Source organism: Macrobrachium nipponense, chromosome 3, assembly GCF_015104395.2.
Source record: "Macrobrachium nipponense isolate FS-2020 chromosome 3, ASM1510439v2, whole genome shotgun sequence".
Taxonomy (NCBI): Eukaryota; Metazoa; Arthropoda; class Malacostraca; order Decapoda; family Palaemonidae; genus Macrobrachium; species Macrobrachium nipponense.
This window is the reverse complement of record NC_087202.1, coordinates 84,804,867-84,817,952: the sequence shown is the minus strand read 5'-3', so window position 1 is coordinate 84,817,952 and position 13,086 is coordinate 84,804,867. Positions and strand designations below refer to the sequence as shown.

At 35.4% G+C, this 13,086-nt stretch overlaps 1 protein-coding gene across 1 annotated transcript in view; it reads left to right on the top strand.

Annotated features, from left to right (window-relative positions):
* The window catches only part of LOC135221869 (uncharacterized), a 46,428-nt gene that overhangs the window by 22,224 nt on the left and 11,118 nt on the right, over nt 1–13,086 (top strand). The gene's annotated exons all lie outside the window — the stretch shown is intronic.

The window sequence follows — 13,086 nt, the reverse complement described above, 5'->3', positions numbered from 1 at the left end:
CCTTACGACGCTCCTGATTGGCTGTTGATAAGCCACTCACAGGGCTGGAAATTCTCAGTCTCTCTGGAGAGTTCACATATGTAGGATCTATGTTCCACTTCCTCTGAGGGATACGTCTTTCAGGAGAGGTGGAACATACATCCTGCCTATGAGAACTCTCGAGAGAGACTGAGAATTCCCAGCCCTGTGATTGGCTTATCAACAGCCAATCGACTGAGCTAGACGTCAAATGGATGGTTAATGTGAATCTACTATAGGTGTGCTTTTACGTAACGGTTGCAGCATTGCTCTGTCTACTATACAGCTCGGTCTTATCTTAGGCAGTCTCTCTCTCGTCTCTCCTCTTCTCCTTCCTCTCATCTCTCCTCTCTTGTTTACGTTTGCAAGGATGTCAGTGTGTTTACGTTCCCCCTAACATTAAACACATTTTTCGTATAACGCTTTTTCTGTTACAAGGAGTTACAAGTATTAGGATGTCTCAAAGACTTTTTAGTCCATCCTAAGAGGAGACATCGTGTGCTCACTTATCTCTAGGAGCAGGTTTTTACTGTTCATTCACAGTGTTCTCCTAATGATTTTGTCTAGCTTTCTTTTAAACTCTTCCACACGGTTGCTGTTTACAACTTCTGGTGGCAGTTTATTCCATGTGTCACACACATATCTTGTATGTAAAGAAGTTCCCACAATGGAATGTGTTCTATCTCTTCAGCTCTAGTTTCCATCCATTATTTCTTGTCTGGTTGGCAACAGTGCCAGTTAGCGAATTCTCTCCTTTTAACGCTAAGGGTTTAAAGAGAGAGAGAGAGAGAGAGAGAGAGAGAGAGAGAGAGAGAGAGAGAGAGAGAGAGAAAAGCGTCAATCGGTTTAGCCTAGTGTCGAAATAAATTGTGAATGTTTCGAAGATAATACCCTTGTAAGGGACACGTTTCCCCGACACGCGGTTTAAGACACAGTCGGACACTTGAACATCGGGTGCTATTAATCATCTGCTTGCAAGAAAAAAAATCTATGGCTTAATTTCTTCTTTACGGCCCTAATTTCGAGAAATTTAATTATTTGAATGGCATATTGATAACGTCGAGAATTCGTACAAACTCACAAGCATACGTTTATCTATACATAATGGGGCAGAATCTTTTTGCGTATATAATAGTAGAGTAACATGATTGTTTTCGGAAATAAGAACATGTTTCTCAAGTATGAATGTGACTGCTGTTACCGTCGTTGTCATGTTACTAGATTTAATCCACAATTAACCAAACAAAACCCGAAGTAACTGCTCTTCTCAACTAGTGTTAATTATAATGTATCATTATCAGCACCACCAGCAAATTCAACGTCAATAATTATAAAAATGGCGACGTTGATATTGGAATTTCTATTATAAGTCGTTTCCTAGCTGGGGTGACGTTTTCCTTACAGCGTACGTGGCTGTATGAAACTCTCAGCCACGGCCATTGAAACTCTTAGCCGCTGCCGTGGTGGCCTGTGTTGTTGGCATCTATAAATTTAACCTTAAATAGAATAAAAACTACTGAGGCTAGAGGGCTACAATTTGGCATGTTTGATGACTGGAGGGTGGATGATCAGCACACCCATTTGCAGCCCTCTAGCCTGGGTAGTTTTTAAGATCTGAGGGCGGACAGGAAAAGTGTGGACGGACGGACAAAGCCATCTCAATGGTTTTCTTAGAAGATGCGAATAGACCTTCATTATTCTGTAAACAAACACAACATGACATTCGTTTCCCCTCTTCCTGTCCATCACCTGCTGGTCAGGCAGCTGCTGCCAAGATGTGCTTATGGCGTTGTCAGAATTCCACATCTGACGATGGGAATGCCATCATGGGGAGATGATGGGATCCATCATTCATTTTGAGGATCAATCTGGTTCTGTCACGTCTAGTCTCTCTCTCTCTCTCTCTCTCTCTCTCTCTCTCTCTCTCTCTCTCTCTCTTCATATCCACTTCTCCTCTGTTACTCTGCGATATATCCCATCGTCTAGATTATCTCTTGACTATTCCTTCTGTTTCTCTCTCTCTCTCTCTCTCTCTCTCTCTCTCTCTCTCTCTCTCTCTCTTCATTTCCACTTCTCCTCTGTTACTCCGCGATATTTCCTATCGTTTACATTATCTCTGACTATTCCTTCTGTTTGTTTACCCAACCCCCCTCTCTCTGTCTCTCTCTCTCTCTACTCTTCTTTTCATCTACGATATAATCCCTCGTCTTCATTACCTCTTGACTATTGCTGCTCTTCTGCTAACCCCCCCCCCCCCTACCACCACCCATCCTACTTGCAGTATATCTCGGATTCTTTCTGCTCCTTCGCATCTTTTTTCCTTCTGATGTCAACCTCCCCTTTGGGTCGTCATCTTACTCCACTCTCTGTTTTTCTTCCTCATCTCATCAACCATCTACTACAGTCCCTACTTTTTCGCTTTCTCTTCCTCCACTTCTGTGTTTCTCTTCTTTTCATTGGTCGTCTCTTTCGTGGAAACTAGAACAGAGTTGTTCGTCTATATTACCAGTGAAGCTGCCTTGATGATGATCAATTCCACCTCGTCATTGTCTCATATGAATCAGTTGTAAGAGTTCATTTTCATGCCCAAAGGAGGAGAGTGAATATGACTTTTGAATGAAAAACAGATTTCCGTCAGAGTAAGTAGATTTACGAGGGAAAAGAAAATAGTTTATATTCATGTCCAAAGGAGGAGAGTGAATATGTCTTTTGAATGGAAAAAAAAAAATTCCCGTCAAAGTAAGTAGATTTATGATGAAAAAAAAAAAAAATAAAAAAAAAAAAAAAAAAACTAATGGTTTCTTGCTCCCCCCTGACCTAGGGATGACATCGGTGGTGTTTTCCTTTACTTTCACTTCGTCTCTCTTACATTCTCTTTGCGAGGTCATATCTTCTAAGAAACCCCAGGTCATATTTCTACTTTCTCCATCATAAAGAGGAATGTGATCAACTAAAGAATCCTCGTCCACAATCACTTTATTTTTTTTATTTTGTATCTAGACCAAATAGTGCACATTTCTATCTTCTCCATCATAAAGAGGAATGTGAATAACTAAAGAACCCCCGTCCACAATCACTTCATATAAGAAATTTTTTTTTATCTAGACCAAATTTTGCAAAATGAAAAATGAGAACAACTCGCCAGGGGAAATGAATGGGAAATAAGAACATCCAAAATTCATGAGATTAATGTATAACAAACGCGTTTGCTTACATGCTCTCCATTCCGTGTCTCGAGCGAGTTAAGTCATTATGATAATGAAGAGGATGCCATTGCTGCTGTAGGTAATGGAATGTTGAAATTGCAACTGCATGAAAAGGTATTTTATTTGAAACCACGCGCCATTTCCCCCGGGTTCTCAGACTTTCCTGACAATTGGTCTTTTATTGTATTTATATTTTCTGATATTTTCCACGCTTCTTATTTCTGTGTATTTTTTTTGTTTCGCCCGTTTAATCTTCCTCGACATAATATGAGCCTTCTGGTCCGGGAATGCTTCTTTTGGAAGTAAAAGATACCCACAGTAGCAGAAACGGTTGCAATATTCAACGACAACAGCTATAATAATAATAATAATAATAATAATAATAATAATAATAATAATAATAAATAATAATAATATAATAATCATATTAATAATAATAATAATCATATTAATAATAATAATAATAATAATAATAATAATAATTGATAAGGGGAACCGAACAGATTCCCGGAAGCTGTCCTTAAAATTTCAAATTTAAATATATGTACATTTACATAACTGTGGATTTGTTTTTCTCCAATAATAATAATAATAATAATAATAATAATAATAATAATAATAATAATCAATAATAATAATAATAATCTGATCAGCGAAGCAATAAGACGCTCGTATTCCTCCCATCAGCTCGATGTTTTTGCAAATACAAGCAAAATTAACAATCAGGAGGCCTTCATAAAAATACACCTTCCCATTTCTGTTCTGCCTGAGATGAGGTTCACAGCTCGTAAACGCTTCCGAATTTTAATATCGTAGACAGCGTCTGTATATACAAACAAATGCTTAGCATACCCATGTACGCGCATGCAACATATGCTGGATAAAGGCACCACAGTATGTAAGTGTATATTATACACGTGCACAAGTATACACACACATACACACACACACACATATATATATATATATATATATATATATATATATATATATATATATATATATATATATATATAAGTGAATACCACAGGCAAATGATAGGCAAAAGTCAATACCAAGCGCTCTCGCCTTTATTCAGGCAATTCGGCAATGCCTGAGTGAAGGCGAAAGCGCTTGGTATTAACTTTCTGCCCATCATTTTCCCGTGGTATTCGCGTAATATACTGAAGTCACGTGCATCTACTATGATATTTAAAGCATATATATATTATATCATATATATACACAATATATATATATTTATATATATATATAATATCTATCTATCTATCTATCTATCTATATATATATATATATATATATATATATATATAATATATATATATATATATATATATATAATATTATGTAGTACAGGTTTGTCTTTCAGCTTGAAGAACATTCTTGAAGAAAGAAAATTTAAAATATAATTAAGGGTCTTATTTAATTTCATGCCCCAAATGCAAATAACATAATAAAATCTGTTCAAATTTAAGAAGAGAACAAATTGATTAAAATGCATAAAAATTCCCAGCACTTGACCCTTGGCCTAAATTTTGTGTTCCATTTCTTAATTGGGTTGTAGAAGGGCCAGCCATCCCATCTCGAAAGCCTCCGTGAAAATTGTGGGGCTGCCATCTTCGGAAGCTCCCCTCTCAAGGGGAAAAAGGTCTCTCTCTCTCTCTCTCTCTCTCTCTCTCTCAGTGTGGAAGAGAGTTTAAAAAAGGCTAGACAAAATCATTAGAACACTGTGAATGAACAGTAAAACCTGCTCCTAGATATATATATATATATATATATATATATATATATATATATATATATATATATATATATATATATTACTTACCTCTCCTTCTCGTCTGAACCTTACACTATTTCTATTGCTATCATGATGCCCATTGTTAAAATATTACAAATTACATTTTTCTTAAGTCACCGAGAAACTACACTTACCAAGACGCACTTTTCCTTAAAACGAGAGTTGCCAGGTCGAAATTTTTATAACTTACTCTGAGCGACCATATCCTCCTTTAGAGATAAGAAGCTTCACTGAAGTCATGGAGAGACGATTAACTGTAAAGCCAATACTACTTAACCCTTGATGGCGTAGACCTTAAACAGCAGGTAAAACACGACCTCAAACTATGAATCTGACGATGGCAGCGGTTATAGAAACAGATCTAATTTCCGATTCAGGTCGAATCAGCTTGATTGGTTATATATATACGTAGCTGCCTGACCACGGTAGTCAGTCAGCCTTGAAATTCTAAATGATCGAGTGGTGTCCGTCTTGGAAATCACTCCTGTCATAATAACGAGCGCTTCCATGTCGAAGTTTTACCGCAGGACCAAATAGCCCCCGCAAGAAATTTAACTGGCAGTAAAGACTCGATGGTATCCCAGGCATTTTAGAGGTCTTTTAGTGGTCTGAAAGAGACGCCAGAGTTACGGCATCGTAACTCAGAAGATGTAAGTCCCGGATCAAGTGGTTATGGAGGCGTCGTAAACTTTTTAAAGTAATTAGGAGCTCTTTGAGAATATGTATCCCTAGGCACGACTGGAATTGTAAGTATGCGTACATACATGCATAGATACATATGTAAATGCTTACTATATATATATATATATATATATATAATATATATATATATATATATATATATATATATATATAAAAGCGAATACCACAGGAAAATGATAGGCAGAAATCCAAGCGCTTAGTAAAGACGAAAGCGCTTGGATTTCTGCTTACCATTTTCCTGTGGTATTGGCTTATTTAATGAAGTCACGTGCAACTACTAGCTGCAGCCCCTTTCATTCCTTTTACTGTACTTTCCGCCTTCTCCTTACAATTGATTCGAAGCACAAATGCGAGGTTTTTCCTCCTGTTACACCTTTCAAACCTTTTTACTGTCAATTTCAGTTTCAACTCTGAGGGACCTCATAGGTCCCAGCACTTGGCCTTCGGTCCAAATTCTGTATTCTATTCTATTTTGTAAACTCTTCCACTATTAATGGTGCTTTTGTGAATGATATGTAACGTAAAAAAGACCAAGTATGCAGACGGGATTTGAAAGTATGTGCTGCGTAGAACTGAACGCATTTAAATTGTCTTGTTTGCTCCTAAAGCAACTTGGTAAGCAAATTGCTTTGATTTATATATTTCTCTGAATTTGGAGCCAACAATTTACTTGCCTTTTCATAAGAGATTTCAAAAGTCTTAATTGTTGTACACGAATGAGACTGGTTTGCTAGATGTGTGATAGGATATGTACGATCTTTTTGTCGTCAGTGCGCACTTAGTGGAGGGTATAGTTACATTTCGTCTTAGAATACGAAGTTCTTCGTGAGATTCCAGGATTAAGGCGAACGCTGATTCCGGAAGTTAGCTTCGTATTTTATCTGTAAAATAAAGTAACATTATGGGTGGGAATATCCAGATTCAGAATTATTCATAGGCACACTTGAGTAGTATATTTTATACATATAGCATACTCTATGTATATTCACAGTTAGTATATAAAAAACTTATATATTATATATATATATATATATATATATTACATACGATATATATATATATATATATATATATATATATATAATATATATATATATAAATATAAAACCTATAGCACGACTCTCAAGTTGTTATCCTTCCGGTTTTCATGGAGTCATTTAGGGATAAGGTGACTAGCCCTGCTCCCAGCCCTACTGACGTCTGGCTTTTCTTAGTGGTCACCCATTCAAGTAGTGACGGGACCCAGTGGTATAGCGAAGGTGTTTGTGCCTCCGTAAGAAAAACTGAAGACAAATTTACAATATTAAATGTCGTTTTCTCCAGTGTTCCTTTAACCTTTATCTTTTGCTTGTTTGAAAGCCTAAGTTATGGTAGAAATTTGTCCACAGTATTCAAATGACCTATACAAAATTACGCATGCATTTTTATGCATTTGTATACAAAACTCAAATTACTTATGCAATAACTACATTTTTATACATTTATATACAAATTCAAATGACGTATATACAAAAACTTCTTATAAATTTATATACATTTGTATACAAAATTCAAATGACTTATGCAAAATTTCGTATACATTTTATACATTTGTATGCAAAATTGAAATGATATACAAAACTTAGTATGCATTTGTATACATTTTTATACAAAATTCAAATGACGTATACCAAACCTTTGCATGCATTTGTATACAAAATTCAAATGACGTATAACAAACCTTTGCATACATTTAAATACAAAATTCAAATGACGTATACAAAACCTTTGCATGCATTTGTAAACAATATACAAATGCCTTAGAAATGACATGCGGCGCCATACCATCTCCCTTCCTTACTTCGGTGATCCAATTCTACATTTGAAATTCGTTACCTGTGAGGAGGCACCTTTTGGGACGATGAACCAACAAACACTTGCGCTGCCCCCCCGCACCCATCCCCGCCCAAAATCCCCGGGTTACCGACGACTTGGCCCTAAGTTGCGAGTGACGTGGCACTCGAGGGCCATCAAATCTGAGGAGGCAAATTTGACCTGTTACTCATTGAGGTTGTTTTTAAAATGTCTGTTGTTATATTAGCGTCTACAGTACTCCTTCTTAGTGGCGTCGTTTGGGGTAATGGGTATATTAAAAAATCAACGAGACGTATATTGTATAGTGGATTTATGTTTCATTTTACATTTTATATATAATTATATATATTATATATATATATATAAATTATATAATTTTAATATATTATATATATATTATAATATATATCAAACTGAAAGCACACAGGAAACGCTTGAAAAGTAACGGCAGATTGCCAAGTACCTCGTGTAATTAAGACATCTCCGGGGCACAAAAGTGTATTAATTACACGAAAGATGAAGACAAGCATAAAAGTATGAGCTTAGCCTGGGGGTAAACCTACGCTCACAAGAAGTTCATTGTGATGATATCTAGTGCGTCTCCTGTGAACTTCGAGAGGCGAGATGACGCAGGTTTTACTCAAGTCCTACATCGTCCATTTTCAGGCCATTTCAATTTTTCTGTCGCACTGCCAAGGAACCGTGACTCACGGCGACTCACGAGTCCGTCTCTCAAAATGCATATGTGATTCGGATCTCGTCGGGTGCCTTTGGACAATTTGTGCAGCGTTCCAGGGCCTCGTCAGCGATGCTGGAATCGTGTTTGTGTACGTGATGTAATTTTCTTTCTCTCCTTTGACGTGAAATTCTTCGGCCGCTGGGAATTTTTTAGTATATTTGTCACGGATTGCGAACCAATCCTGGGCTCATCTGATGCGCAACTCGGTTCTCATATATTCTCTCTCTCTCTCTCTCTCTCTCTCTCTCTCTCTCTCTCTCTCTCTCTCTCTCTCTCTCTCACTAAGATCGACATTTGATGTACACCCGAATCGCTGCTTGCATATTTTGTTATTAGCTTTCTTTATAAAACGCGGTAACTTATCATGAAAGAGGCATCAGGGATTCTTCAGATGCAGTAGGAACCTTTCGTAGGGCAGATGACAAATCATCTCTGTGTTATCTTTTATGGTGGTCTTTTGTACTATAATTAATATATATATTAATATATATATATATATATATATATATAATATATATATCTATATCTATATATATTATATATCATATATATTTTAATTATATATTATAATTTTAACGTTAATTACTTTTGGTAGATTTCATTCGATTTTATTTTGCTAGATTTTATCTGCTTCATCAGTAACTCTTGTAAATTGATCGGTCATCTTTCTGTGTGTGCAAGAGTTTGACATTCGCTCACTCCAGTCGCTGGAAACACCTCGGTGGGTGAATAAACCGGATTCAGCATCTCTTAACTTAACCACTGGTAGAATTTTGAGTCTTGGAAATCAGGTTATCCGAACCGACAGAATTGCCGAGGTCTGCCGATGTCAGGTGGCAGGAATCACTGGAGTCTCACCATGACTTCTTTTTATCTGTTGTAAATTACAGAGGGATGAACTTTGGACTAAAGTAAGTTAAACTTAGTAGCTTCATAAAATCTATCCCCCCATATAGACAGACACTCATTAGTGGTCACCCTTACAAGTAGTGAACAGACCAAAGTGCTGTTTAATTTCAGTGGTTAGATCAGAGGCTCTGATGAGCACTGTGGCTTGGCATTTACTGGTGGTCACACCGTTTCATTTCACTCATCGAAAGACCATCATATTTTGTCCTATCAGGACGTTCTCTGAGGAGCTATCATATACCTCTTGATCATTTTGTAAACTCGTTACAATGTCTGTTAATTTTGTTATAACTATTATTTTTTTTCGGTGCCTTGCATAAGTAAAGCCTTTCTTCTTCTTCTTCTTCTTCTTCTTCTTCTTCTTCTTACTATTATTATTATTATTATTATTTTATTATTATTATTATTATTATTGATAAAATGGCTGAATTCTGCCATTTTATTCAATAGTATTAATATTATTATTATTATTATTATTATTATTATTATTATTATTATTATTATTATTATTATTATTATTATTTGGAAAAACTCTCTATCTCGAGAGTTCATAAAATGTTCCAAAAGGTCCATAATAATATAAACTTTACCATTGCTATTGTAAAGTTTTTTTTATAAAGTTTCACAAGAAATATTAACGTTTATATTATTGTGGACCTTTTGGAATATTATTATTATTATTATTATTATTATTATTATTATTATTATTATTATTATTATTATTATTATTATTATTATTATTATTATTATTATATTATTATTATTAACCAAACAAAAACTTCTTTCAGTTTTCTTCTGAAGATTGAAAAAAGAAACCCACAAAAGAGAGAAGACTGCTGACCTTGACCCAGGCTGACAACCTACACATCTCTTGAAAAAGGGCCACAGATAGGGCCTGAAAGTACTCGAGTGTCGAGTAAAATAAAATGCAAATACTTATGAGTAAACACGTTATACACAGTAATTTTGTAGGTCTCTTTTTCAATTATTATTATTATTATTATTATTATTATTATTATTATTATTATTATTATTATTATTATTATTATTATTATTATTTATTATTATTTTACAGTTTTCCGGTGGCACACACGTGGAAAACATTAATATTAGTACTTATTTATCAAACTTCGGCGGAATGGAATTTTCAAATGTTTAGAGAAAGCAGATAAACACGGCCAAGAGATGGCTCTGAGAATGTACAATTATCCGGTCCTTATGAAAAATAGAGGGATTTGTTCACCTTTGCAGTGACATTTATCAGTTACAACAAGTGACGGTCTGCAAACTGCTGACGAATATTCGAGACATCTGCATAAGATGTTCGTACTTTTCTTCAATTTTATTCGTACAATTTGCTTATTGAATAGTTCTCAGAAACATCTGCATGAGATGTTCGTACTTTTCTTCAATTTTATTCGTACAATTTGCTTATTGAATAGTTCTCAGAAACATCTGCATGAGATGTTCGTACTTTTCTTCAATTTTATTCGCATAATTTGCTTATTGAATAGTTTTCAGAAACATCTGCATGAGATGTTAGTATTTTCTTCAATTTTATTCGTGCTGTTTGCTTATTGAATAGTTTTCAGAAACATCTGCATGAGATGTTCGTATTTTCTTCAATTTTATTCGTGCTGTTTGCTTATTGAATAGTTCTCAGAAACATCTGCATAAGATGTTCGTACTTTTCTTCAATTTTATTCGTACAATTTGCTTATTGAATAGTTCTCAGAAACATCTGCATGAGATGTTCGTACTTTTCTTCAATTTTATTCGCATAATTTGCTTATTGAATAGTTTTCAGAAACATCTGCATGAGATGTTCGTATTTTCTTCAATTTTATTCGTGCTGTTTGCTTATTGAATAGTTCTCAGAAACATCTGCATGAGATGTTCGTACTTTTCTTCAATTTTATTCGCATAATTTGCTTATTAAATAGTTTTCAGAAACATCTGCATGAGATGTTCGTATTTTCTTCAATTTTATTCGTGCTGTTTGCTTATTGAATAGTTTTCAGAAACATCTGCATGAGATGTTCGTATTTTCTTCAATTTTATTCGTGCAGTTTGCTTATTGAATAGTTCTCAGAAACATCTGCATAAGATGTTCGTATGCTTTTCTTCAATTTTATTCGTACAATTTGTTTAAAATACAATTTTCATATTTGTTCATGAGGCATTCTCCTCCCATTATTCCTTGACGTGCCATCTTTCGTCCTCTGAGACTTTCAGTTTTTTTATGATAATTTCTTGCTCGCTGGTTTTCGTTACTCGTGCTTATTTTTAGCCAGGTGTTCCCTTCCCCCTCTTCTCTATACATAGTAGTCGTCCCTTTCGTCCACGTTTTAACCCATGAATATTCAATAGAGATGCAACGCGTTACTCCGACAGCCCTTGGTAATGGATAAATGTTCAAGATAGTTTTGAAAATGGACGTGACTTGCAACACAAAGGAATTCCTACAAAATTATGGTGCAGGAACATTCCAAACTTCATGTATCGAAATGTGGATGCAGTTTGCTTGTCGCAAACGCATTTGGCTCTCTGAGGGAGGGAGTGAATGTTGACGGGAAGTGGAGATGACTGGGTAATTCATGTGCTCTAGCATTGATAATTTTGCATTCTTTCTAAGAATACAGTTATTGAATATTTTATATATATATATATAATATATATATTATATATATATATATATCATATATGTATGTATATATATTCTATATATATATATATATATATTATGTATATATATATTCAATATATACAGATATGTATATATATATATATATATATATATATATATATATATATAGATATATGTATATATGTATGTATGTATGTTTATGTATGTATGTTTGTGATGTGCGCGTGCACATTTCACATTGTTTGTCTACAATTCTGCCAGAAGTGGTCATAATACCCTTAGTTTCTAGACTTTTTTTTTTTTTTTTTGTTGTATTTTTTAGTCATAGCCCACCCTTTTTACACCTACCCAGAACATAGAAGTCCTCCCATAGCACACATCGTAACTGCTCGGCAACGTCCCCAACGTGTCTAAAGTCACAGTTTTCGAAATGAAAATATCGGCCATCTCCTCTCCTGGAGGAGAGCCAAGCCTCCCTACCTACCTTTCCTCACATATTGGAGGGAGAGGGGGGAATAACTCCTCATCACCCAAACTCTCCTCAGCTGAATAAGTTGTTCCTCGATGTTTCTTGGTTTTGAGATAGGCGAAGCGTCCTGGCCCGAGAGGAGATTCGGGGGCGTGTGTTAGATGGGCCAGTTGGATCCGCTACAGGGAGGGAACTTATTACAGTATGGGCGCTGCTATCACACACCCTTAGAATGATGGCGACAGCTCTCACAGTATAACCGAAGTTATGACCCATTAAAAGCCCTGCTTACTTGACGGATATTTTTCTTCCTTCAGAAAGAATGGTTTTATTTTGGGGGACGGCAGCCTCGTAGGCCAAAGTGTGCTCTTGCAGACTGTATGCCCTAGATGTATCTTTTAATAGCAAGGACACATAAATTGTCTCACAAAAATCTGCAGTCATGTAAGTCCTACTGAAGAATAGGTTTCGGTTTTATCTGAGCAGTATTACAAGACATAGTTTTGGTTGGGTTCGATATTTTTTATAATTTACCGTAGTATGCTAGTATATATTAGAAAACAGGAATTTCTCTCTCTGAATCTCTCTCGATCTGTCATTGACAGCGACACCAAGTTCTGAAATGTTCAAATGGAAATAGTGGGAAATAAAGTGAAGCTGAATTAGGTTTTTCTTATGAAAGCCATCGGAAACTGTTTATTGCAAAGTACTACATGAAACAACAAAATTTGAGTTACGTCT